This window comes from Macaca nemestrina, assembly GCF_043159975.1.
Source record: "Macaca nemestrina isolate mMacNem1 chromosome 8 unlocalized genomic scaffold, mMacNem.hap1 SUPER_8_unloc_5, whole genome shotgun sequence".
Classification (NCBI taxonomy): domain Eukaryota; kingdom Metazoa; phylum Chordata; class Mammalia; order Primates; family Cercopithecidae; genus Macaca; species Macaca nemestrina.
The window spans coordinates 296169-306073 of NW_027257569.1; the positions used below are offsets into that span (position 1 = coordinate 296169).

The 9905-nt window shown below is 50.2% G+C and overlaps 1 long non-coding RNA gene across 2 annotated transcripts; it reads right to left on the reverse strand.

The window, feature by feature from the left end:
• Nucleotides 1-3841: 3841 nt before the first annotated feature.
• LOC139361112 (uncharacterized) lies at nt 3842-9466 on the reverse strand. 2 transcript variants are annotated; one of them, XR_011618657.1, is made up of 4 exons: nt 8204-9466; nt 6833-8111; nt 4821-4963; nt 3842-4163 (listed from the first exon to the last, which is right to left on the reverse strand). It is a non-coding gene; the product is annotated as an uncharacterized lncRNA (long non-coding RNA). The 2 variants fall into 2 exon arrangements; XR_011618656.1 differs by having other exon boundaries at nt 3842-4963.
• Nucleotides 9467-9905: the final 439 nt, after the last annotated feature.

The window sequence follows — 9905 nt, forward strand, 5'->3', positions numbered from 1 at the left end:
AAAACTCAGCAGTGCAGGCTTTGGGCATGACCCATCCAGCCCTGGGGCTCTTTCTCTGAATTTCCTTCCATGATATCCTCCTCATCCCAGGGACCCGTGTCCCCGCACAGCTGTTGGCAGCTTCACAACTTCCTCTTCCTCCCTTCCCAGGCCCAGGTGTGGCTGGGGTAGCTAGTGGCTGTGCAGACCCCACAACCGGTAGATCATTGATGCCAACAGCTTGGGCCTGGGTTACCTGAGGCAAGGACTCCAGTGCACGCCTGAGCTCACCCTGAATGGCAGGATCGAAAGGCCTTGGGTTGCAGACAGGGTGGTTGGATATTGAAGGACAATCTGCAAAGGAGAAGGGGAAATGGGTGTGCTGGATGGACAGCTGGAGGAGTCTGTGCAGAGCCTGGGACCCAGTACAGATGCAGAGCTGGCATGGGGAATCCGGTGACACGGCCACCGTGGAAGTGGGCAAAGTCAAAGATTTCAGACCGGCATGGAGGGGATGGTCTAAAACGATCCTCCTTTTCCTTTAATCCTAGCAACTGCTGGCTTACGGGGTGGGGGAATGAGATCTGTGGTGGCGGCGAGGAGAGACAGGGATTTTAATTAAAGCCCTCTTTCTGGGAGAGGGGAGTAGCCGTCTCTGTAGGATGGTGAGCATTGTCATCTCAGGCAGCTCAGGCTGCTGTAACGAAACACCATTGACTGAGTGGCTTATGAACAACAAGAATTTGTTTCTCACAGTTCTGGAGGCTGGAAGGCAGGATCAGGGTGCCGCATGGGGGGGGTTCTGGTGTGGGCCCCTTCCTGGTTCGCTCATACCTTCTCTCTGGCCCTGACACAGTGGGAGGGCGATGGATTTGCTGGGCTCCTTTCTGAGGCACAAACCTCATTCACGGGGCTCCAGCCTTGGGAACTCATCACCTCCCAAAGACCACCTGACAGCATCACAATGAGGGTGAGGATTTCAACCCGTGTTTTGAGGGACAGGCGGGCAGTTCATAACCTTCACCCTCTTTGTGTATTTCTGACTCATCATGGAGTCTGCATTCGGCTCTCCAGGGGACAGAGCCTGTGTGGACACTGAGCGAGGTCAGAGCTGCAAGAATGTACACATTGGGGGCAAGGGAGCTGCTGGGGTGTGAGAACGGGGTTTCAGCGTCAATCGGAGCTGCTTTCCTGGCAAATGTACTCATAAGCTATCCTGGCAACATTTGCTTTTCACGAAGAGTCAGTCCGGCAGTGGGGGCAGCAGGCGGTGTTGCCAGAAGCTTGGAACTGATGGGCAGCAGAGAAGGGGCAGAGGCCACGACCTTGGGGTGGGCAGCAGTGCCAGCCAGGTGTCTGCCCTCCAGGCCTCACGCCTGTGACTGCAGAGACCAAGCCGACCGGGGCTTGCCGTCCAGTGTGGCTCTCATGTAGGTGATTATCGGGGTGTGCTTTCTATGTAATGTTCCCTCAACCCCATCCCCACCCCACCAGTTTCTGTGCCTAGCAGAAATCATGCTGTGTCTCCTTGATGAAGCATTGAGTTTCCTATGGAGGTGTAGGAATAGCACGATTTGGCTCATGTCAAAATACTTTGCAGTGAAGCTGCACGGAAGAGGATTCTAGGCTTCCATTTGATGTTTTAGACAATGCCTGAGTGTTACAGGACCCTCTTGCTTGTTAAAAAGCACCAGATGAGAAAGGCTACTGGTTAATAAAGGAGACTTTTTACATTAGCACAGAGAGGGTGGCTTGAGATAAATTCAGCGTAACGTAGGGGTGTAAGCCGTCAAAGGGGCCATATCTCTGCTGGCGACACATGCTTTCTGGTATTGGTTTTGTTCTGAAAAAGGATGACTGGCATTCGGTAGAATCATTCCAAAATTCACCTGGAAGGCATCTACATGGTGCCTTGTTTTCTTCTGACATTCTGGGCACCACGAGGAATTATTGTCTTCACCACTAGCAGGAGAAACCTGCTCCTCTTTGGCGTTGTGGGTATGAAGGGGTCAGAGTGACCCTGTCTTCATGGAGCTTTCACACACCATGGGGACAGTGTGGCACGACTGTCAGGTTCAGGTGGGACGGAGGCTTTCCCCAGAAAACAGCTGCTGATTTCAGGACGGCCCTTGACCCCTCCTCCTCCTGTTCCTCCGTGTCAGGTCTGAATTAAGGCTGTTCTATCATAGCGGGGGAGTCATGTTAACTGGAAGTGTGCTTTTGTTCTGGGCAGTAAATAAACTAATGGTACATTTGCCAAGGACAGCGAGATTTGATTTGATGAATCCAGTGGGGAAAAGGAGAAGGGGCTTGGCTGGGTGGGGACCTGTGTGATGGGAGTAGAAAGGAGGAGCCATGCAGGCTGGTGGGATGTAGGGGCCACACCCGCATTTCCATGGGGTCCGTCGATGTTTGTGCCACTAGACCTGAACCTCTGTGTCCACTTCTAAAACCTGCATAATGAGGAAGCCCCTGATGGGCCTGAGTTGTTACTTCCCGAGGCCATTGCTGGGAAGTGCCCTGGACTCCTTTCCTGGCTGGTGACAGCCCCGCGCCTGGACACTGAGTTCATCCTGAGCTCTGCGAGGGGCTTGGGCTCTACGCGCAGCAGGCACCTGTGCATCCCTTTGGACGTGAGATGTTGGCGCTCAGCTTGGAGGCCACCGCGATCTGGGTGTGGTCAGGACTGGCTCATCCTTTGGGGAGAGAGCACCTGCCTGGGGGCTCCTCTGAGGTGTGTAGCCCTGCAGTGCCCTCACAGGATGCCCTGTCCTCCGGGAACTTCCTGCCATTCCCCCTGGACCCTCAGGTGTGGGAGTCAAGTGTGGTGTGTGTGTGTCACGGGCGGGGGTGCTGAGGACACCACGTGCCTGCTCGTGCGAAGACCCGAGGTGCCACGTGGGCTCGTTTCCAGGGGGCCGTTGGCATCTGGGGGCCTGTGGGTGTCTTTCCACTGGCAGGAAATAATGGGTGGCCCATGTTACCTTTTTTGTCTATTTTTGCCAAAAAGCCCTAATGCCAACGTTGCTGTCCCGCTGTGGGAACCGCCCGTCTCAGGCTCACTGGCCCTGTTTCTGGGCAGTTGCCGTGTTGTGTTGGGATAACTGTGTTAACTTCGTTTGAATTTTCTTCCTGTTCTTTTGGAATAAGTGTTTGATAGCTTGTGCTGCTTGTTCACCCCAGAGGCGAGGGTGTCCTTTAGGCCTGGCAAAGCACAGCGGTGCAGGGAGGTGCTGGGCCTCGGCCTCTCGTGTCGTCCGCAGCCCTCACCGCACATCTGCTCTTCGCTCCTCTTGCACACGGCTGGGGTCACGGGCTGCTCGCTCTGCTGTTTGAGATCCTTGGAAAAAGTGGTGTTTACACTGAAGGGAGAATTGGCGGTGTGTGTCTGATTTTAAATAGGAAATGACAGTAACAGAATGAGCAATGCCTAGCACTTAGTCTCAGGCTTGAGAAATTGTGTTTTAGAAGCAAGGTATCCCCAACTCCGGTTTTCTTCAAATTAAATCTTTTAAAGAGTCCACAAATATAAATAGTTAAAGCCTAAAACTATGCAACAGAGGGCCTAGAGCCCAAGCCACTGCCACCTCTGACTCCGACCCCTCAGAAACTTGGTCCTCCTCCTCAGAGAACCCCCCCCCTTCTGCTCCTTCTTCCATGCTCCTTTTCCTCCCCCATCCCTTTCCCTGGACAGCCCCTCTTTCCCCACCCTTTCCCGACAGTCCTCCCCTTCTCCCCCCTTTGCCCCTTTCCACCTTCTCTTCTCCCCTCTTCCCCCTTTCTCCCTCTTCCCTCCCTTTCTCCCCTTTTCCTCCCCCTTTCCCCCTTTCCTTTCCCTCTCCCTTCCCCTTCCCCCTGGACAGTTTTCTTCTTCCCCCTCCCTGTCCTTGGGCAACCTCCTTGGAACTCTGGTTGAAAGTCACTGGTCTGTGGGGCCACCCGTTTGACAGACGAGCACACTGAGGCCCAGGCACAAGTGCCTGACTCAGACCCGCGCAGAGGCTGACCCAGCGTGGATGCCGTCTCTGGCCTCCCGTGCCACCGGGTTGTCCGTAATGGAAGAGAATCAATGCTGCTGCTTCACTGATCTCCAGGGAAAGCTGGTCTATAACAGGTTATGAACATGGGAACGTTTTTGGAAAAGCCGTCGTCCACTTGTCAGCTCCATCTCTCTTGCCCGGATGCTGTAGGGAGAACCTGCCTTTAGCCCACCCTCATCCCATAACAGGACAGAGGACAAAGGAGCAGTAGACCCAAGTCCTGTCAGTGTCCTCAGGAAACCCCCGTTTCCTCCTCATGGTGGAAGTGGAAACCATCCCTCTGGACTAGATCTTCCTGGGAAGCCCCTCCACCCCGAAAGCAAGGAATCTGGTTTGAGCACACACCATTCTCGGTGCCATCACTTTCTGCAGCTGAACCCTGCATACGTGGCCCATTAATCTTGCTCGTCCAGTGTTACTGGGTCCTGGGAGTTTCTGTGGGCTGATGGCAGGTGTTTACCATTGTGTTTAGAGAGGAGAATAGAACTTGATTGTGTCAAAATCAGATGATAACCATTGCCATGTGATTCCTTGGGTTGGCTGGGACAGGGGATGCTCAAGCTTTGTCTGAGGGCTAAGTGCTTGTTCGAGACAGTCTCACTTTGTCGCCCAGGCTGGAGTGCAGTGGTGCGGTCTTGGCTCACTGCAACCTCCGCCTCCTGGGTTCAAGCAGTTCTCCCTGCCTCAGCCTCCCGAGTAGCTGGGATTATAGGTGTATGCCAACATGCTTGCCTAATTACAAAAATTTTTAATACAGGCTGCGTTTTGCCATATTGGCCAGGCTGGTCTCGAACTCCTTACCTCAAGTGATTGGGCCACCTTGGCCTCCTAAAATGCTGGGATTACAGGCTTGAGCCACTGTGCCCGGCCCGATCCTGACATCTTTAAAAGCTGCCTTCATGTACCAAAAGCCAGTCTATGCTTGAAAATCAGGCTTGAAGAGCCTAGGAGGGAGGAGACGCATATAGTTCAGCTAGGTAAAAACTATGCATATGTTAAAAATATGGGCCAAAATCTACCCCAAATGTTAACTCTTCTGCTTTGCCTTTGTGTTTTATATCCATTTAGGGTTATTCATTCAGTATTAAGATTTCTGAAGATTCTTTTGATAATTATGGACAAACTACTGTTAAAATTCAGCTGCATTTGTAACACTTTAAATAACTAATTGGATGACATTTTTCTTGGAGGCATTTTGGTTACATAATTAATGTTTATCTCTTTGCCAGAAATCTTTTTTCCCAGAACAGAAACCTGAAAAGAAACATTCCTTTGCATTAAGTGCTATTTCACTGTGTGACAACCAATTTTTGAATGTGAGAACAAGATCATTGTGTATTTTTGGGAAAATTCTAGCTTAATAGTGATAATGCTAAGTCTTAAAATTATGGAACAATTTGTTTCTTTGAAAATTACTATTTGCCTGCTCACCAGGTGGAAGCTGATGAGAACGTGGATGTAAAAATTAAATTATATTTAGGCTTGCATAAAAAGTTTAAAAAGCTTTTTTGTTTTGTGCTACTACTAAAGTTGCTTAGCTGTGGAAATGAGGTTATTGTAGGCACCTAGAATTTTATCTCCTTCACTTCCACAATGGGAAGAAATTCTCCAACAAGCACAGGAATCTGACTTTCTGATATTTGGGACTCCTAGGCATCAAGCCCCATGGAAGCGGCGGTGATTACGTGAGTGTTGGCGTTGATGTGGGCACCCTCCAAGTTGGACGCAGGGAGCAGGGAAAGGCAGAAAGAACAGGTCCCTCAGGAGCCATGAGAAAATAGTGTTGGCAGCAGCAGTGGTGAGGGTTGGTGTCAGGGGCCAGGAAGAGGTGGTGAAGGGAGCATGTGCCTCAAGGCAGCCCTGGAACCCGCGGTCCCTGCAGTGAGGTCTGGTCTGCAGGGGACGTGGACGGCCACGCGGTGAGGCCCACAGACAGCCTGGACATGGCTACCTCAGAACTCTGGGGGGCGGTGCAAACGGCCCCACAGGGTTGCAGTGCACATTCCTAGGACAGAAAGACGACGCTTGGAACTGTTCCCGGCACGAAGCCAGCGCCCTGTGAACAGTGGCCACTGCTGTCGTGAACTGAGTGCCGTCCAACTGGGGGCATTTGCTCTGCTCAGTTCACTTAACTGGGCCAGGCATGGTGTTGCCCTGCCTTCAACAAGCTTGACGCATTGAACGAGGACTCAGTCGATAATGTACTCTGTAAATACGCTCTCCTGGCTAGAGCGAGCAAAGCCCAGGGAGCGAGTGGTTCTTCAGTAGCCAGGTGTTTGTGGCGGGGCCAGCTGTGCGACTGCCAAAGCGAATGTGACCAGAAAGCCTCTGTCCCCCCAAGGTGGCCAGCGTTCCTGTTACACGTACCATAGGCAGAAGGTGGGCACTGCTGGGGAACTTGCTCATGTTCCTGTTTTCTGATTGGAAATTCAAGGTTTCTGAGCATCTTACGTTGGATTTGTACATTGCTGAGACTGTACACATTTCAACACTTGTTTTTTTCCTGCTTTTCAGATCTATACAACCTGGCATTTGGCCGTGGCTTCCAGGACAGGCTGGATGCAGAGTGAAGTCCTCTCCTCACTGTCAATGCCTGCCGATGCCTTTTTGTATAAACTTTGTGTTTCTTGAGACTTTCAATTAGGTTTTTACTTAACTAGACTTTTAAAATTGCCATACACATAACTCTACCAGTTACAGTCGTGAGCTAACATGGGTTTTTGGTTTTACTTTGAATGTTTCACATTTGCATGCTGAATGTGGGGGTGGAGGTCATTTATCTGCTTTTTCATTTCCTTCTTGGTTATACTTACCTGAAGGTCACTAAGGTGTGGAAGGCGTGGTACTGGGTAAACTGCAGGCCGCACTGTGGCACGGTGGACAAGAGGCGCGGGCTGCAGTGGTGTGCACAGTGGATGAGAGAAAAGGAGACTTCCATCCTCGAGGGAAACACACAATTTAGAAAACTGATCATCTAGCTTACATGAGGTCCAACAAATTCAGTTTGCAAAGTTTAACTTCCAAGTTAATTTAGTGATTTTTCCCCTAAGTCATTAATTTATTTCTTTTGTCTAAAGCTAGTCATTTTAGAATTTATGACTTAACATGTAATAATTTAGGCATACAGCACCTGAAGGCAAAACTGCCAATATGCTAAAACATTGGATACAGATGCTTTAAAAATATAATGTAGCATTCTTACAGTTCCTGTGCTTTTAGCATGTAACTTGGTGAGTAGTTTTGAGCTATGTTTGTAGGAATGTGTATCTTGAATACTTCAGGGCACCACTGCAGATGTGTGCATGAGATGTAAACATACTGAATATTCTTCTCCCTTCCCTTAAAATGAAAAACATTAGCTCCCTTTTTTTTTTTTAATTTTTTTTTTTTTTTGAAGTGGACTCGCTCTTGTTGCCCAGGCTGGAGTGCAGCGGCGCAATCTCAGCCCACTGCAACTTGTGCTTCCCGGGTTGAAGTGATTCTCCTGTCAGCCTCCTGAGTAGCTGGGATTACAGGCACCCTCCACCACGCCCGGCTAATTTTTGTATTTTTAGTAGAGATGGGGTTTTGCCATATTGGCCAGGCTGGTCTCAAACTCCTGACCTCACGTGATCTGCCCACCCCGACCTCCCAAAGTGCTGGGATTACAGGCGTGAGCCACTGTGCCCGGCCAGCTCCCTTCTGCAATGATTTATACAGTTGTTTTTGCTTTTTGTTTTTCTGAGACGGGGTCTCACTCTGTCGCCCAAGCTGGAGTGCAGTGACACAAATCTTGGCTGACTGCAGACTTCACCTCCTGGGCTCAGGTGATCCTACCTCAGCTTCCTGAGTAGCTGGGAATAGACACATGTCACTACGCCCAGCTAATTTTATTTTTTGTATTTTTAGTAGAGACAGGGTTTTACCATGTTTTCCAGGCTAGTCTCCAGCTCCGGGCTCAAGAGATCTGCCTGCCTCGGCCTCCCAAACTGCTAGGATTACAGGCGTGAACACCACAGCTGGCCCATTTTTTTTTTCTCCTTCCAGGATTAGAAGTCGACTTTCAGAAAACCCTTCAACCTTGCAAACTTAATTTTCCACAATAATATACCTCTAGGATAAAAATAAGACAGAAACAAAGAAGTATGTGTGGACTGCAGTTAAAAGTTTTCAACACAACATAGCTTAGAAGAGTTGATATTTACAAAGAGCAGGAGGCCCGTTCAGTGCCTTCTAGGCATTGGGAACAGCAGTCTGTGGGCGACCCTAATGTGTGCTGTCCTGAGACATGATGGTGGCGCTCACGCTTTTACCGAGGGCCTCACGGGAGTACCAGAGGCTCTTCTTCTGCAGTCGGCCAGCCAGGCAGCAGCTGCTGGAGAAGGAACAAACAGTAAAAGACACATGTACACGGTGTTATTGTGGCAGAGAGGTTAAAACCAGGCTCATTTTGTTCTTTGTTCTCAGTTTTTAAAAAACTAATAACGAAGTTCTTAAATATATATTGCATTTCAGGATTTCAAAGCAGTTGTATGTCTGCCTCTCACTCCCGTTCAAGTGCTCCCTGCAAAGAGAGCTGAGAGAGGCCACCTTTCCTTGTTGAGGTGACAGGGCCTGGAGAGGTGTGAACCCTGAGTTGGGGGGTTGACTGGGGGGAGGCTGGGTCAGCGTGGGGATCCACCCCCACTCCACTTTCCTGTAGGGAATCCACAGTTCTAAGTGTTTATGATATGGGTAAAATGAACCTGGAAGAGGTGTTATTTTTTAAGAAGTAAGTGCCATGCTCTTTTTTCCTCGTACTTCGTGTTTAAACAGCATTGAAGGATAAGGCACTAGTAGCATGTTGGTTTGGAAACAATCTTGTTGGTTCTTTTACGTTGAATCTGATATTAAGGTCGCCTGGTAACAGAAGTTTTCCTTTAACAACATGGAACTCTGTTGAATCTGTTGCTCCGTTGGCTGAGCCCTCTGAAGTCAGTGCGGTGGCACCTGAAGAGGCCTCTTCCCCTTGGAGGAAGCGGCTGGATTGGCAGGAGGCACCGCCCTTGCTTGAGGGAGTGAGGCGCGTTTGCAGGGACCCCACGTGGCACCTGCGGCTCTCTCCTGCCCCCTGCTGGCTGGCCAAGCAGACTCGCCACAGTGTGCTCAGCGTGAATGTTCACAGGGTAGGCCGAGACTTTTGTTCTAGAAACGCTGACTTCAGAAACGGCCGGCAGTGTGTGTTGAGCATGGCAAGAAAGACTTACGTGTCTTAAACCTCTTGAACAAAGTTGATGTTTCAAATGCATCTCGAAGGCTAATGACTTTGCTATGGTCAATATTCAGGAGAAAATAGGGTTTGATGAAATAGACAGGAGTGGCAAGTGACGTGCTTGTGCCCCGTATGACTAAGCGTTGTCCTGGCCTTTCCACACCATGGCCTCTGAGCAGCCAGTGTCCAGATACTGGATCAATTTAGATGGGACTCCTGGAGCTGTCAGCTGGCCAGGAGAAGCACGAGGAGTTCTGTGTGCTCATGATCATGGTTCCCGCTACTGTGTCCAACAATGTGCCCGGTTCCGATTTCAGCATCGGGGCAGACACAGCCCTGAACACTATCACCGACGTAAGTCCGTGTGCGCCCCGCCAGGTGGGCGCTGGCTGACGCTAACCTGAGGGCTCCCGCCCTTTTTATCTACCAGTGCCCTAGAAACAGCCTTTTACAAATACCCTGAATGAGAGCTTCTCGTTATTTTTCCCCCCTAGAAAAGTAGGCTTTTTTTGATCTCACTCCCAAAAAAGTTTTACTGCCTCTTTTTCTGTGTGGCCACCGGAGGGGACGTAGCGTGTGTAGGGAATTCTTGGCCTGTCCTGGGCTTTGGGGAAATCAGGATGCAAGTAGATACCGTACGCTCTGCAACAGGACCG